At 42.6% G+C, this 8,162-nt stretch overlaps 1 protein-coding gene across 1 annotated transcript in view; it reads right to left on the bottom strand.

Annotated features, from left to right (window-relative positions):
* Window positions 1-8,137, bottom strand: part of Ddx42 (DEAD-box helicase 42) — a 39,183-nt gene extending 31,046 nt beyond the window's left edge. Inside the window, exon 1 of the mRNA XM_075990354.1 lies at window positions 7,488-8,137. The gene's annotated coding sequence lies outside the window, so the exon portion shown is untranslated. The remainder of the gene's footprint in view (window positions 1-7,487) is intronic.
* Window positions 8,138-8,162: the final 25 nt, after the last annotated feature.

Below are 8,162 nucleotides of genomic sequence, written 5' to 3' on the forward strand. Positions count from 1 at the left end.
AGGAAATTTTAATTCAAGTAACAGGAGCCCAAATTCATATAGAACTCAGGAGTAGTCAAGTGTTGCTCCATTTGGGATTTATAATTCTTAAAATATGAAACGTGTTAGCTTAGCTTACTTACTGTGCTAAGAACATAACACAGAACTTTTTTTCCAGCGTAATAATCATTAATTCTAAACAAAAAGGGACATGTTTTAGGTCAGTGATTCAGAAAGACTGCATGAGCCGGATAGTGGTGGTGCACGCACACCTTCAACCACAGTACTCGGGAGGCAGAGGCAGGCAGATCTGTGTGTTCATGGCCAGCCTGGTCTATAGAACACATTCCAGGAGAGCAGGGCTATTACATAGAGAAACCCTGTCTCGAAAAACCAAAAAGAAAAGAAAGAAGAAGGAAAAAAAATTGTATGAGAAATAGCAGAAGAAAAAAAAATCAGCCAAGTTTGAAACCAATATATTTTAACAAAGCATCTTCATACATGTCATTATATTTTGTTGGTTTTGGTTCCAAATAGCAGAATCTTGAACTAAGGAAATGCCTGTAAGGAAGGAGAAAGATAGATAGATAGATAGATAGATAGATAGATAGATAGATAGATAGATAGATAGATGGCGGTGGATCTGAACCATTTATTTAGGTATCTAAGAGAAAAAAAATCAACAGGATAGCATGGTCAAAGAGTGCACAACACTTGGGAGGCTTTAAAGATTGGGTATTATCAACAAGATATGCACAACTCAAAGAGTAACGAAGGTTTGTAATATAGGCCAGATTAGTTTCATATCTGTAGGAAAGCAAAGAGGAGATGCCAAAGAGGAACTGCAGAGCAGATTGCAGAGGAGCTATACATCTGATTGACAGACTTGTGTCTGAGAATACTGATAGAGAAGCTAGGCGAGGGAAGGCACAGTGCTAGGCAATATAAGCTGGGAAGCTCTACCCAGCTCCACTCTTCCCATTCCAGACCCTGCCCCTGAGAAAGCTCCTGTCTTCCTGACAGTCATCCAGGAGTGCTCTGCTTTGTCCTGTTTATTAAATCAGGATCTATTAATTTGGTTTGATTTGGCTACTACAATGGAAGAGGAACCCAATAACCAGGGATCCACTACTTATCAACCGGAGGAACCCAATAATTAGGGATCCAATATTTATCAAGTATATCAATATTTAGGAAGGGGCATGAGAAAAGATGCTTACATGGAGATCTGGGGAATGGAGAATATTAAACCATATAACAAGAGGAAGTTCATGATGCCTTAATTTTTATTTTGTTGTATAAAGTTAAAAAAGAAAAAAAATGAGCAAGGAGGATTTCTGTGAGTTCAAGGCCAGCCTGTTCTACAGGTTAAGTTCCAGGATAGTTAGGGCAACACAGAGAAACCCTGTCTTGAAAAACAAAACAAAAAACAACAACAACAACAAAAAAGAAAGAAAGAAAAAGATAGATAAACAATCTTAGGTTCTTAAAAACCAATTTTCATTTCCTAGCAGTGTTTGAAAAGCCATCCACCACTGGTTAACCAATTCCAAAGAATATTAAAAAATAACTATAGTACTACTGCTAGTACTACTCTTTGTGGGTCTGTTCAAAACACAAGCATCTTTTTGCTAGCATGGATGCACAAACACGCCCATGCACACATACCTTCCCTTGGTTTACAGTAATTGGCCTGTTACACTACTCTTCCTATACAATAAGCATCAAACAACTCTAAAACCCCACCTCTGCCTCCACAAACACTTCTCAAATTGACAACAGAAAAGAAAATGGAACCATTCTGAAGCTTCAGGGCATATATTTACCTCATGGCTTCCTATACTCAGGTAAACTACACTAAACACAAATCTGGTTTTAAAAATAGGTAAGGGGGAGCCGGGTGTTGGAGCTGGGTAGTGGCGGCGCATGCTTTTAATCCCAGCACTTGGAAGGCAGACTTGGTCTCTGTGACTTAGAGACCAGCCTGCTTTACATAGTGATTTCCAGGATAGAAGAGGGAGTTACACAGAGAAATGCTGTCTCAAAAAAAAAAAAAAAAGAAAACACACAAACAAACAGGTAAGAGAAGATGGCTAGAGAGATGCCTTAGAGGTTAAGAGTACTTGTTGCTCTTACAGAAAACCCAGGTTTGATTCCTAGCACCACATGGTGGCTTACAACTGTCAGAACAGTTCCAAGGGACCTAATGACCTCTTCTGACTCTTCTGGAAACAGGGATGTAGACACAGGCAAAACACTTAAACATATTAAAAAAACTAAAAAAAAACTTTTTACATGAATAAAAGACTGGAATAGATTTCTCTAAAGAAAACCACATGAAAAGACAAGCCAAGCATGGTGGTATGCACATGCAACATCAACAGTCAAGAGGCTACAGTAGGAGGATCTCAAGTACAGGACCAGTTTGCTGTCTTAAAACTCCCTATATGAAGGAAATGTAAAAACCACAATGAGATACCATTTCCTATCAATCAGAATAGCAACTATTAAAAAACAGTAGGCTATCTCATAATGCCTAAAACAAACAAATTTCCCAGAAAATAGCTTTTTAAGAAGATATGCTTAGCTGGGTGTGGTGGCCCATGGGATCTCTGAGCTCAAGGCCAGCCTTGAGGTCTAAGAATGCAGCACAGCCAAGAGCACATAGAGACCCCTTCTAGAAAAACAACAAAGAAATCATTGAAAGCAAAGAAACCCCTTACTCTTGCCAAAGCAAAGCTTTAAAACAGATCAGTACACCTATCAGCATCACCTACCTTTTGGTTACCCCCCAGACAATACCAATCCAGAAGCAGCCGAAGTGTCCTTAGAAAAGTGCTCTGCAGAGAAACAACTTGCACAGCTGCCAGGAGGAAGGCAGAAGACAATTGTTGTATTCACTGTGGATCATTAAGGCCGAAAGGCAACTCCACCACACCCTCAACAGCATCATCAGGCCCGGCAAGAAAAGGCACAGGCAAGCCTTTCTTATGTTGTCTAGAAAAGGGAATCATCTAAATTAAGTCTAGGGATTGAGCATCTTACTCTGGTAGAATACTATGGTTTCTTTTCACATCATATAAATCTTTTGCCTTTTACTAACTCTGGTAGAGCGAATGTTAGAAGATGTAGAGAAACTGGAATCTTCACACATAGCTGGTAGAATGTAAAGTGGAGTGGTTCAATAACTGGCAATTAGTTTTTTTCTTCATAAAAGATCAAGAAAGGCAAACAACCTAGCTCAGTAGGTAAGAGGACTTGCCAAGTCTGAAGATCTGAGTTCAATCCTTGGGATCTACATGTGGAAAGAGAACCAACTCCTCCAAGTTGTCTTCTAAACACCATAAATACACAACTTTAAGTTATTTTACTTTAGTTTCTTATTAAATGTATGCACTTACACACCACTACAACAAACAACAAAAAAATCCATGCCAGAATTGGGAGGGAATCCACAAAACATTTATTCTAGCTGGAATCCTGTCAATAAATGTTTTGGTTTTTTTGTTTTTTCTGTTAATAGAATTGGCATATAACCCAGCAATTCCACTTCTAGATATACATCCCGCCCCACAAACAAAAGCAAAGTTCACTCAAATTCACAGAAACATTAATAGCAATAGGGAAAAGGTAGCAGTTACCCAAGGGTTCAAAGACAAATGAATGTTTAGGCACAATGTTACATATTACATACAACAGAATATTATTTGGATTCAAAAAGAAAATTCTAGGGAGGCTGTACAGCTCAGTGGTATGGCACTTGTCTAGCATATGTGAGGCCCAAGATCCTACCCCAAGCACTGAAAATTCTTTAAAAAACTTAAACACCGGGGCTGGAGAGATGGCTCAGAGGTTAGGAGCACTGCCTACTCTTTCAAAGGTCCTGAGTTCAATTCCCAGCAACCACATGGTGACTCACAACCATCTGTAGTGAGATCTGGTGCCCTCTTCTGACACGCAGGCATACATGCTGGCAGAACACTGTGTATATAATAAATAAATCTTAAAAAAAAAAAAAACTGAAACACCTAATTTGAAAACAACCCATATAGCAGGATGAACTCAAGCTAGATCTTAGTACTAGTATCGACTGTGTCATAATGCTTCATACTGACCACTAACCACTTTCTGAACTGGGCTTCCCTAATACTAAGAAGTACAAGGCCTTCTTTCTATCTGTACCTCCACTATTGCAACACTGTAACAAGTCTGATATTTATTAAGTATCACATCATTCTAGTAAAATATAGTGATCATTCTATACGAGAATATACTAAGGGAGTGCTTATCTTGTGTCAAGCTATTTTTTAAGACTCAGAGGATACAGTCATGGGATCAAAAGGCCCTCAGGGAATTCAATGTGGTCCATGAGAGGGGAAAAAACAAAACCATTCCATTTCAGACAGTAAAAATATTATGAAATTAAAGCAAGCAGGGTAAGAGGTTAAACTCCTGCGGACAGACGTCAGAGGACTTACTGAGGTAAATGTCCTTAACACACCAAGCTTCCAAACTGTTTCTAGAATGTCTGTTGTAGCCGGGCGGTGGTGGCGCACGCCTTTAATCCCAGCACTGGGAGGTAGAGGCAGGCGGATTTCTGTGAGTTCGAGGCCAGCCTGGTCTACAGAGCGAGTTCTAGGACAGACTACAAAACTACACAGAGAAACCCTGTGCTGGAATTAAAGACCTGCGCCACCACTGCCCGGTTCTGTGTTCTTTCTTATTCTTAAACACTATACATTAGGATGAAGAATGAATACTTATCTTTAATCTCTTAGGTTTTTGAAAGCAAACACTCATTATTCATGCTTAATGTGAAAGTCTAAAGAGGAGCTACAACTTGAATGAGGAGGATAAACAAAAATGGTAGAAAGTCTTACTCGGTGCCTGGGCACCAAAATGTGATGGTTTAATAAGAAATCTTAACAGAATTGTAAAATAACAGCAGTTGGCTATATTCATATTCTAGTTCTGTCACCACTAAATGAATCTCATCAAAGATGTCACTTAGCTCTCTGGGCTCTAGATTTCCACACCTTAAAACTTAGAAGTAAAAAACCGAGTTAATGGGGGAAAAGTGTAGCACTTGAGAGGCTCCTATGAGCTAAAGATTGGGCTACACAGTAAGTTCTAGACCAAAGTGGTCTTAAGAGTGAGACTGTCCCACATTCAACAAATAAAAATCAAAGTAACCATTTATTGAAGCACTATGGAGCACCATGCTCAACACACATCTATAGACATGTTTACCATTTCTCCAGAAATTAATCTCTCTGTTGGCAAATTGATACTGTCAGCTCTCTTAACTCAGATTCACAGTAAGGTGTCACATAACTCACAAGAAACCAAGATTACCAAGTCTTCTAGTGGGGTAAGTTTCATAAGAGAGCCACAATGACAGCTGGTTAGTATCTACTCTACCTAAAATTTGTTTTGAGAACATCTTACACACTGTATAGCCAATTAGTTCTTTAATGGCTTAATGAGAAATTGTAACAGAATAGTAAACAACTATTTTGTTACCTTCTTTAATGTAATGAAAAGCTGTACAAAACCCAAGAATTTCATTACATTCCAAACCTAGATTTATGTGAGTGCTGGGTGAATTATTTTAGAAGCACTCCGTTCCTGTCACTTTTAATGAAACTAAGGACAACCGGTAACTATGAAATAGACAGAAGATAAATAAGTGTATTCTTCCATGAATCAAACTAAACAACCTAAAATGACAGTGAATGGAACTGTATTACAATGGAAGTCAAAATTTATCACCCCTCTGCTCAGACAGCCCCATTAGGGCAGTGTGAAGATGTAATCCTCAAAATAGTCTACAAGGCCTTGGTACTGTTCTCCTCTTCTTTGCTGCCTATCTCCCATAACTCCCTCATTTGCTAAATACTACAAACACACTGTTTCTCTAACATGCCCGCCCAGCTTTGTCCTCTTCAAGGCCTTTGTGATTGCTGCTCTCTGGCTCAGAACACTGCTTTCTCCAGATGGGTCCACGGATGGGATGGACTCACTCACCATCTTCTACACTGCTGGGACAGCATTTGTATAACTAACCCACTCTCCTGCAAACTGCAGTTTCTCTGAAGTTTCCTCGGCAGGTACAGATTATTCCGTATCATACACCGTAAAATAATCTTGTCTCTTATGCTGCACCGGAAAGTTTCTGCTGAAATGTTTCAGTGAGTAAAGACGCTTGACACCAAGCCTGACCTGTGGTCCATCCTCAAGACCCAAGTGGTGAAAGGACAAACCCGACTCCCTACAGGTTGGTTTCTGACCTCTACGGGAGGGTATGGTACACACACATAAATGAGTATGTGTAAGCCAGGTGGTGGCGGCGGCACATGTCTTTGAGCCCAGCACTTGAGAGGCAGAGGCAGGAGGATCTCTGTGAGTTCGAGGCCAGCCTGGTCTACATCTAGGACAGACTCCAAAACTACACAGAGAAACCCTGTCTCGAAAAAACAAAAACAAACAAATAAATAAGAGCAAAAAAATGTATTTAAAGAAAGAAAGGCTCATGAGGGCAGGGGTCGCAGACTTATTAATACTTAAGCAATGCAAGACAGACCAAGCACAGAGGCAATAATTAAACTTCTTTGGAATGCATCATATTAGGCTATGTAATTCTCCTTCTAGGTAAAGGAAAATAATATTTTCATCGCTGGAAGAACAAACTTCTGTATCAAACATTTACTGCTCACTTCCTACCTGCCAGAACAGACTGGGCTCTACAAAGTTTAAGCACATGAAAACATAGCCCCCTCCGGCCAGGTGTGTAATAAATAGAGAAATACCATTTGCAAAAAAATTAAAATACGCAGGGAAGCCACAGGAAACTGAACGACAGCCTAAAGAATAGGAGCAAAGAGAGAAACGCTGAAATGACAGAAAAGCCCACATATGCCCCCCACACTCTGACCAGTATAATTTTTCTGACCAGTATAATGTTTCTGGTACGTGCTTGCAATCCATACATACATTTACTCACATCAGGTAGGCTCAAGTAGGCCGCACAAAGTTTCTAACTATGTATCCTGATGCTAATCATGATCTACCCAAGGTTTCTCCAAGATCTCCTATGTGAAGCCGTCTATGTCAACTGCCGCTATCGAGAACCCCGTTTGCGGGCCTGCAAGCTCAACCAGCTACCTAACAGGGATCAACATCCTCCCACTGGCTCTCACAGCCCAGCACCCTAAAAATCCCTTCCTGTAGCCCGGCAGGCGCCGCCTCCGGAAAGCAGCCAAGTGGGCCCGGTCCAAACGTGCGAGGAGCGGAGCCGTGCGAAGGCGAACGCAGCTCGGCAGGGCCTCCCTGGGGGATCCAGACGGCGCATCCAGCTTTCCCCGGACCCCCGAAGCCGCCCGGGTCCCGAGGCTCCGCCGATTCTTTGTTGAGCAAGGGCCGCGGTTCCTCCGCCCTCGCCAGGCCCCAGTTACCTCCCGTGCCCCCGGGGCGAGCGGCTCCGCGTCTGCAAAGCCCTTTACACAAACCTGCGGCTGCAGCCACGGATGCAGCTGCGACTACAGTCGGCGCCAAAGAACCACACGGCCCCCAGTACGCACGGAACGGCGCCGCGTCCAGACGAGCGCCTCCTCCGCCCCCTTCGCTGCCGCCGCCGCCTCACGGCCCGTTGCTGACTAAAGGGGGAGGGGGACGCGCGTCTGACATGCGCGCTGAGGAGGGCGCGAGCCGAAGGGTGTGGCTTGGGGCTACGGGTCCCGAAAGGCGCCAATTACGCGCGCCCTTCAGATCCCGGAACACATCGTAGGCGCGTCACACTCACTGGACAGGAACCTGGTTCTGGATGGAGAATGTTTATGGCTCAGGTTAGAGCATGATGGCGCATGCCTCTCATCCCAGCAGCGATCTCTGTGAGTTCGAGGCCAGCCCTGGACAGCCAGGGCTACACAGAGAAACCCTGTCTCTTACAAAAAAGAGAGAGCAGGTCTGGGATGAAGAGAGGAGAGCGGAAGTAACAAGAAACTACTCAAAAACCCAAGATAAAAGGATGTTGACCGAAAACCTCATTTACATAAGGCTGTCGACCCTCCCTTAGTTCCTGTCCCTTGCAAAGAACGATTTGGGCAACAATTCCCTCCATGCCTATGGCCACATGGTCCCATAGAGTATGGCCACCTTTAGCTTCCGGGACCAAAGTGACGTCA

This window comes from Microtus pennsylvanicus, chromosome 11 (genome assembly GCF_037038515.1).
Source record: "Microtus pennsylvanicus isolate mMicPen1 chromosome 11, mMicPen1.hap1, whole genome shotgun sequence".
In the NCBI taxonomy this organism is placed as follows: domain Eukaryota; kingdom Metazoa; phylum Chordata; class Mammalia; order Rodentia; family Cricetidae; genus Microtus; species Microtus pennsylvanicus.